At 37.3% G+C, this 10,175-nt stretch overlaps 1 protein-coding gene across 1 annotated transcript in view; it reads right to left on the reverse strand.

Moving 5' to 3' along the window:
* Positions 1 to 4,441, reverse strand: part of yellow-e (L-dopachrome tautomerase yellow-e) — a 74,588-nt gene extending 70,147 nt beyond the window's left edge. The window contains exon 1 of the mRNA XM_069829194.1: positions 4,290 to 4,441. The gene's annotated coding sequence lies outside the window, so the exon portion shown is untranslated. The remainder of the gene's footprint in view (positions 1 to 4,289) is intronic.
* Positions 4,442 to 10,175: the final 5,734 nt, after the last annotated feature.

The following is a 10,175-nucleotide window of genomic DNA, read 5'->3' on the forward strand; positions in this document are numbered from 1 at the left end:
CGCTCCAATAGATGACGCAATAGCAAGCACATTCCTTTCTCGGTTAATCTCCTGGTTGGAGAACAGTACGAATGTTCTAATGGAATGGAGAGTGACGGGATATGTTGATGACTTGGGGTACACGTTGGAGCGACCATAAACGATAAAAGAAGCAGCGATACTATATCAAAGAGAATTGTAGCATGCATTGTCATTGAGGTGTGCATATTGGAGTACGTAACGATAAAAGCGAAGATACACGATAAAAGCAACGAAAAAGAAAAATTCCATTTTCTTTGCTCTTGTCGTTCATATGATCTCCGATTAAGATAACACTAATCTGCATAATGACCGGTGGTTATCAATACATCCGAGTATTAATCGATTTATGATTATTTCGGCATATTAAATTAATTATAATGGATACTGACAAATTGATCATTTGTGTGTTTATTCGTGATACATTATGTGATCACAAGAACCAATCACATCACAGTGAATTTATATTAGCTTTGGGATGAGAAACGGGTTCAATTTTATACATATTTAAGTTATATTAACCTTGAACCTTAGCAGCTGATATTTTCTATATATCTTCTTTCATTAACTGGATGTATAGAATATCTTCTACTGATAAATCAAAATGTTCGCTTCCCGCGTCCTCTTTGCTTCCATATGAATACTTGGGGTGCTATTCATAGACATTTCGCTAGCCCGCGCTACGAGCGTGCTAAACTAGCCCCGGCTATCGACTGGTTACTTGTACAGGATTCATATCATATCATATCATATCATATCATATCATATCATATCATATCATATCATATCATATCATATCATATCATATCATATCATATCATATCATATATCGCTAACATTGGTTTATGAATACGAAAAACGTTAGTTCGCTGATCATTCACCAGAAACCCGCGCTAAGAATGTCTATGAATACGGGCCTTGATTCTTTTATAATACCAAAGCGTCACTAGGTGATTTCTTTTATCGTTTATCGTTGCTCCAATGTGTGCGTACTCTAACAGGGAAACGGAAAAAAATCCAATAAAAACTCGGGATTCGAACCCGGACCGCCTGCCCGCCTGCGTGGCAGGTTAATTTTGTAGGCCACGTAGATAGAGACACGCATATAAGAAGGATAACAATGTTTAATAATATTATGACTTACACTGGAATAGTGGGTTTTAAAACTTTATCTTCTATGGCTTAAGGCGGCTATATTTCACTATTACCAAACATAACTTACTGGCTGTGAGTCATTAAAAAAATCGTTATGCTATTTTTTAAACTTTGCACAAACCATACACAAAAGGAACATCGTATAAAATAAATACAATTTATAAACCATTAATTCTATCACAGAACTTTTGACAGTTGAATTGAATTTATTAATGATTCACCTCTAATTTAAATAATAATCCCTTTCTATAACTGACAGTTGTATAGCCAATTGACTACGATAATCACCGTAATACTAAGACCGTGGCTAAATTAGAATTGTAAAGACCAATTCATTACGAAATGAAATCAAACCGTTCTTTTGCTTTGGCCTTGTCAGCACGAAATCATGCCCATAATTCCTATCACGAAATTTCTGTATGATAGTATTTATGCAGCATAATTTGAGAATAAATCTTTCCTTTAGCTTTTTTTCTGTAATACATAGACTAAATAGTACATTACAATATAGGCCTATTCAGATATAAACACAATATAATATTTGTTACTCAGATATCTTTTAATTAACATTGCGCCGCCGGGAAGGCGCATGGAGGTCATGGAGGTGAGACTCCATGTCCTTGACATTAGAATGGGGTGGTATGGTCGACATCATGCTCCGGCCGCCTTTTCACTCCAGGGAAAGACCCTTTCAGTAAGTAACAAGGAAAAATGTATAAACTACATAGATTTATCAAATGTTGGATACAACGATAAAGCAGCTTCGGAGCGATAAAAGTGAGGAATCTTACAGGAAATGTACCATAGAGCAACTATTGCCTCCATGAACCGCTCATAATGTCGGAGATCGAACATAAGGTCCTTTAGTGAAACAAAGAAACTGTAAAGATCTCTATATCATTCCTTACGCTCGATAGAATAAATACTTACAGAGCGAGTTCGCTCAGACAGTAGCGTTTTGAGACTCACATTATGGAGGTCCCGGGTTCAAACCCTATGGCCGTCCAATCTGACTGGGTTTTTTTATGGCTTCCCACAGTCACAAAGGCAAATGCCGGATTGGAAAGTTACATGTCACGATTTATCACCGATTCAGTCACAAATATCATGAACATCAATCAAATTTCAAACCAGTTACATGAACACAAACCATCTATAACACACGACAATAGAAACAGGAACTCAACAATAGTTACAACGACCTACTGGTATACTCAAAGATCCTAAATACGAGATATGACCACAGATGTTAAAGCGTGTATATTATATAAACTTAACAAAAGAGATAAATAGTTTTATAACTACAGTATATGATTGTAAAGGTGCTAAGTTATACACAGAGTCAAAAACCTGCAAGACATTGAAGTGAATAGCCCGGTGAAAGGAATGGAGGTCAAATTTTTTGTAGCACTTAATCTTACTCTTGCTAAGAGAATTTTAATAACGTAAACAAAAAATAAATTGGAATCATAATTGCTGAAATAAGTCGAAAGTTTAGCTTGGTGTCTCTTAAATCCATGTACGTTACATATCAGCTTTAACTATCTGTCATGAGTAGGCCTGTGTTGGAGTTAATATAATATTCACAGGTATTATGGTGTGTGTTACAATACTTAGATATGTTTTTATTAAAACGGTTTCTCTCAATATCAAGCACAGAATTTTAGTTATTTTAGTGCGTAACACCAAGTTTCAGGGCAAAGCACACCTTTTACGGAGCTTCACTACTCCATTTGGTTGCCAAAAATAAATTAACAGTGTGGGTATACAATGTAGAAAATTGCATTATGTATGTGTGTATGTATGTATGTATGTGCGTATGTATGTTGCTGTTGTTGTTTACTCAACTGTCCGAAGATAGGTCTGAACCTCACAAATGATACCAACAAGGCACCACTTATGCGGAACTAGGCCAGAATATGGGGTAGGGTGGCCAGTTTCTTTTCCCCTCCATTGCATACATCGCCGACTAGCAACATATTACACTAATCAGACTTCATATGTATACAACACAAACAATTGTTCTTCCTCTGACACATATCGTCAAGTGAGATGCACTGCATGATAATAGATGTACATATCAGCTAGATTCCTATCAAAGATATGTATGTATGTATGTATGTATGTATGTATGTATGTATGTATGTATGTATGTATGTAAATTTAAATTGTTTTATTTAACGACTCTCGCAACTGCCGAGGTTATATCAGCTTCTTCGGTATGCCGGAATTTTGTCCCACAGGGGTTCTTACACATGCCGGTGAATCTACTAACATGAGCCTGTCGCATTTAAACACACTTAAATGCCAATCGACCTGGGCCGGGATCGAACCCGCAACTTCGGAGCACAGAAAGCAACCCAGGCCGACGTATGTATATATGCATGTATGTATGTATGTATGTATGTATGTATGTAAATATATTTTACACATATACATTTTAAATATAAAAATAAATTGCACTTTGCTTCTTTATGAAGATGCTATAAACAACTTCACATTTTATTTAATTGTAAGAATTCTAGTAATTTCCATAGTCTTCTGAGGATTGTACCCTTGATTTAATATAGACCAATATAATCTATCTTAAACTGAGTGGATTACAGACACTATAGTTAATTGGTTCCAAATTTTGGAAACCCTGGAACTTACAATTTGACTGAAAAATGTATTTTCTTCGTGTCTCGAGATAATTCTTAACTTAAAAAAACTGAAGTTTACAGCATTAAGCCTACTAAATAAATCACCGAATATTTTTGACGTGAATTAATAGATTCGTATCATTCGTCATAATTTCTCACTGCGCACATAATTTGTCAACAAAAGCAGCCAAGAAGCATGTATTTAAACTACGACCTTACGAGTTACAGAAAAAAAAGCAAACAAATTGCGTGGCACGAAACAAAATTATGTTTAAATTTTCTTCGAGTATCAAGTGTGATACTGAAAGCGAACCCTCTCTGACAATAGCGCCATAATATTAAATATTACACCGATTTATTCCTAATGTCCCTTCCTTTATTGGTTGAACTAGGTTTCAGTCGTAATCCTTGTGTACTCCTGAGGACCACCAAAACGATAATCATTGTCACATAGTGAAAAGCACACGCAGATACCTGGAACTTCGGATCCTGCGGTTGCACACTGCCGACTGCTCTGTTCACTTGCTGTAACCACCACGAGTGCCGCCTTTGCGAGGTGTCCCTGAGTTTATAGAGTCCTGTCTGCCTTTCCCTCTCTGTGCCACCTCCACCGCAGGATTTCTCCAAGCAAGAGTGGCGTCAGTGGGACGTCCTTCATGACAGAGCATAAGATAAGAATTCGGCGGAAATCCACGTGCGTGGACTGTCTCTCAGACTCAGACAATGCGTCGTTGTCTCTAATATATGCCCGCCACACGGTAGCCTTGCACGTGCAACCTCTCTTCCTCACGATGACCCGGAACAAAGCAAGATCAAGTTTACTCATTTGATTTGCATCCCATATGGGAAAACCACATAACTTTTAAGGCGGCATTTGATTGTGTTACACAGTAAGAATACACATTATCCTGTAGGATGGCAATGCTTCCGGCTATAAATTTAGTACACCCGTATTCAATTCCTGACAGAGAAATGAAGGTCCCGTTCCTCATTCACAGTGACTTCGTTTAAGTCATTTGACTCTACTTTTTGTCCTATATTGTCTTAAGCGGCGGATTTGCGCCATGCTAACTACATGAGTAACGGCTTGATGCTTGTGAATGCCTAATACTGTAACTAGATATGAATAAAACTAACTGCCGCCCTCGCTCGCTGTGTTCGCTGCATTTTGTCTTTCGATTCTCGGCTCGTCATTTTCGCTGCGCCTCGAGTCTCGCTCGTCATTCTCGAAATAGCATTTGGTCGGCGTGGAAAGATTTCGTAACTTTGAATAACATACATAATTGAAATAAATAACGTAAATGTTTAAATGAGACAAAAAGACGAAACAGAACAGTATCTTAGTTATCAAAATGTTCTGGTTCTATTATATATTACCTATGGTTATACAAATAATAAAAATTTTCAAATAAATTTGCATTTCTAAGATACATAAAACATAATGTCAATATTTTTTTACTTGAGATTGCACACTTAATCTCAAACATATGAAAAGAAAATTCTTAGCCTTTTAGTAAGAGACTAGCAATTAAATAAAGATTGGTAAACGGATTATTATACACTAAAAGGTAGAGATGATGTTTCAAATAGGCTACTTGATTGTTTACACATATATAACAGTTGCCAAAGTAGATAAAAGTTCACTCAGGTGTAAACAATTGCTTGACTTCGGGACTTCGGGAGATGATCAATATCGAGTCTCAGAAGACCAACAACCAGTCTTTACGTCAAGGACGCGACGTAATACAACATTGTCGTGCGGGTTTTCGGCTTTGCGGGCGCTGAGTCTCGTTTTCTCGATCGTTGTTCATCTCTACTAATAACCCTATAATGAGGATGGTTCAGTCTGATTGATCAGATGACTTTTTCAGTAGATTTCAGACCGCCCAGTAGAATCGATACCTAATTAAATTCACACCAACTTCCAGTTACAGTGACTTCCAGATTTCCACCATTATGCGACAAATATGAAAACAGAATGTGTGATGCAGTATGTCTTCATTTCTTTATTTGTACTGTGGGACGCTCTAGTAGTGGGTTTAAGATACGTAGAAGAACCCTGTCCCTAGATTTAAGACACATAAAAGAACCTTGTCCCTAGATTTAAGACACATAAAAGAACCCTGTCCCTAGATTTAAGACACATAAAAGAATCCTGTCCTTAGATTTAAGACACATAAAATAAACCTGTCAGTAGCTTTAAGACACATAACAGAACTCTGGCCATAGATTTAAGAAACAAAAGAACCCTGTCCCTAGATAAGACACATAAAAGAACCTTGTCCCTAGATTTAAGACATATAAAAGAAACCTGTCCCTAGATTTAAGACACATAAAAGAACCCTGTCCCTAGATTTATGACAAATAAAATAACCCCGTCTCTAAATTTCAGACACAAAAAAGAACCCTGCCCGTAGATTTAAGACACATAACAGAACTCTGTCCATAGATTTAAGAAACAAAACAACCCTGTCCCTAGATGTAAGACACATAAAAGAACATTGTCCCTAGATTTAAGACATAAAAGAACTTTGTCCCTAGATTCAAGAGACATAAAAGAACCCTGTCCCTATATTTAAGACATAAAAGAACCCTGTCCCTAGATTTAAGACACACAAAAGAACTCTGTCCCTAGATTTAAGACATATAAAAGAAACCTGTCCCTAGATTCAAGACACACAAAAGAATTGTTTCCCTGGTGGAGACCTCCATGAAAAATTGGTCGACCATTTCTTACTCAGGTTGAATTTCAACCTGAATAATCTCTTTAGTTGAACGCGTCGTTAATTAAACTACCCCTACTGAACATTGCTGTCTTTTGATAATTAACTTAGATTTGTTCAGTCATTCCCTTCCGATTTTACTGTTTCAGCGTTATTCTGCAACCATGCACGTATTTCAGTGTTGTTTATGAACTGAGGTAAAAGACTAGTTCTTATGATGGGATAGAACATTGATAATCTCCGAGCTGTACAGAGAAAAAGAACAGCTGTGCGACTGAACATGACGTCTTGAGATCGGTTTACGGTAAGATAAATCCATACCTGCATTTCCGTTCCTATCGCTGCCACACTTGTCATTTCTGCAGACATTTTAAGCAGACCGTAAACAAAAGCGAGGGAACGTTTCCTGCCAATTCTACCTTGAGATACATAATTTCATACCCACAACAACATTGTATGCAAGGGAACAAAATACAGATTTTATCACTTAGTCCTATCCCCATTTGAACGCATATTATATAGCGAAATATTGCCTTCATAAGTGTGTGAATAATGAATAAACGAACTCCGTATTGTAAAAAGGAAACACTATACATTTCATGGATCAGTTCTTGAATGATACGTAAGATATCGATTTTATGGGTTTAAAACAGGGTTGTATAACTGGGGAAGAAAGGGGTAGAACCATGGGGAAATAGTTTGTTCCCCCATCCACAACGCCGGAGCCTTCAATGATGTTTCTGTGACGTTTGGCAAAAACTCTCCTCTCCTCTCCTCTCCTCTCCTCTCCTCTCCTCTCCTCTCCTCTCCTCTCCTCTCCTCTCCTCTCCTCTCCTCTCCTCTCCTCTCCTCTCCTCTCCTCTCCTCTCCTCTCCTCTCCTCTCCTTCCCTTCCCATCCCTTCTCCCTCTGCCGTACAATGACGCTAAGGGATGAGTTACGTGTTTCGCCTTATGACGTGTGCTTCAATTGTAGCATAGTTTTGCATCCCTGGTTTAAAATGTATGTTTAGTAACATGAAGATGACTATGTGACGCATTTTCACACTCCTAGTATAGGCCTATTTGTAATAGAATCGATTCAGATGTGCCAGATCAGTGACTGTAGACTAAAATACGGATTTTTCTGCACTCCGTAATTACTATAAATGAAAAGTTATGTTTTATTTAACGACGCTCGCAACTGCAGAGGTTATATCAGCGTCGCCGGATGAGCCGGAATTTTGTCCCGCAGGAGTTCTTTTACATGCCAGTAAATCTACTGACATGAGCCTGTCGCATTTAAGCACACTTAAATGCCATCGATCTGGCTCGGGATCGAACCCGCAACCTTGGGCATAGAAGGCCAGCGCTATACCAACTCGCCAACCAGGTCGTCTACTATAAATGATTTTGAGCTCACTGATACTCCTAACTGTGAAGTTTCGTAGGAAAAAACTGCCGTATCGAGATGCCAACAATTTGTTTCCTCATGAAATGCATACGTGAGTCTACTTATTGTGTATACGTAGTTGAATCTTTAGATATTTCAGTCTAAATCCTGTTTTCTCTCTAATTTAATAACAGCCTATTATATTAATAAGATAGCCTCCAGCACAGGACCTGTGCTGAATTTATAAAGGAGGTTTTGGAGAAAAAAAACATATTTTTATAATTGTTATCTGTTGACTACATTAGCTTTTGGCAAGGAAAGGGAAATCTTTCTTTTCTTACCTAACTATGAAGCGGATTAATAGCTCCGAAACCTTGGATGTATCTGCATCTCCGATTTAGTACAAAAATCCAAAAATCTCACGCAACCTTAAAAACAGTAGGTCTTAAATCATACACATTTAAAGCGAATGTTTGGTTGTAATTAACGAAAATTCCGAGTGTTGACTATATTGTTCAGGAGGATATCGCCAAATACCATCTTGCTTTCACCAATCCCATCGACGCTAAATAACCTAGTAGGTGATATAATGTCATTAAATAACCAACTAAAAAAATAATCTAGACGTTTGAGATGGGCAGTGCATGTAGCACGTATGGGCGAATCCAAAAATGCATATAGAATGTTAGTTGGGAGGCCGGAGTGAAAAAGACCATTGGGGAGACCGACATGTAGATGGGACGATAATATTAAAATGGATTTGAGGGAGGTGGGATATGATTGTAGAGACTGGATTAATCTTGCTCAGGATGGTGGGCTTATGTGAGGGTGGCAATGATCCTCCTGGTTCCTTAAAAGCTATAAGTAAGTAAGTAATAATTTGCTCAAAAAGTACTAACTTTATAGGAAACTTAACATAATATTTAAGCGAATACTTAATAATGTTATAACAATTACGCGGTTTGCCTAGTGATAATGAAATTTATGATAACTATATTGTATTTCGGCGAAATAATCCGACATTACCAACCACTCTCCTTATGACTTGGACTGCCTGCCATTGTATGAAATTCAATTTACAGTTAGGGAATACCTCGGGGAAAAAACAATCGAGTAATTAGCCCAAGCGGGATTCGAACCCGAATTCATACTCGGCCCAATTACAAAACACGAGTCTTGCTTAATAACCCTAGACGACGCTGGCTCTTGTTACGTAATAATTTGTGCTACATTAAATTTATACTAAATACATCGTACAACAATTAATACAAAACTCTGAAACGTAACATACACGGTTATAATGTGAACACTTTGCCGCAGGATACTTCTCTCCAGTTCATGACTTAATTATTCTGTTTATACAGGGACATCATTTTATTTTTACTTCAATTTTTATTGTACCTGAGTTTTTAACGTACTTCACTCCCACCCCTTCTACCAATGAAGTTCAATCGTTCTCTTCGCAGAACCAAGGCCACTTATTAGTCAAAGTCGTCTTACAGTGATAGTAAACAGTATTGAGTTAGTGAGTATAGTACGTTCCAGAAATATGGTCACGTTTTCCAGTGAAGAAAGAGCTTTCAATATTGAATCATATTTTCACACAGATACTATACGTCCGTTTGCTTACGTGACATCCCGGTTTCCCTCAGTTGCTTCTGCTCGCCCCTCTGTAAAGACTAGTGGTTGGGCTATCTTAGCCCTTTTCTGAAAACATTAATTTCTGTTATGAATTGGGCTTCTACGTAATATTGTACAAGTGTTTAAAATAACTTAAATAAAAGGGCATCGTTAAGTAATTAACTGTCACGTGATTTCCCCCCTTTCTACAATCCTGCGACAAAACCACTTGGACGGACAGTAGCTAGCATTTCTGAATAATTTTATCTTTTCCAATCGGACAGAAGTGTAGATTGAATTTACAGTACATAAGGTACCCTTTTATAGAGTAGGTACAGATTTATTTCAATATGAGTTACTGGTATGAAGGATGAAACTGGTAATTGGAATTAGATACATTAGTCTAAATATGCAGAAAAGAACTGAAGCTTCTATCGAAATGAACGGCCACCATTTTCAGAAATATGTTTATATATCCATATTATGATTATTTTTCAATTTAAATTCACTCTCTATATTGTACGTGTAGACTGTATAATATACACTGCATAATGAATATGTCCGCATGGATAGCTCAGTTCGTGAGTAAAAACACTTATTGTTAATACTGTACCGTATGTTGATTAAAGAAAACTTAATGAAAGTTA

This window comes from Periplaneta americana, chromosome 6 (assembly GCF_040183065.1).
Source record: "Periplaneta americana isolate PAMFEO1 chromosome 6, P.americana_PAMFEO1_priV1, whole genome shotgun sequence".
In the NCBI taxonomy this organism is placed as follows: Eukaryota; Metazoa; Arthropoda; class Insecta; order Blattodea; family Blattidae; genus Periplaneta; species Periplaneta americana.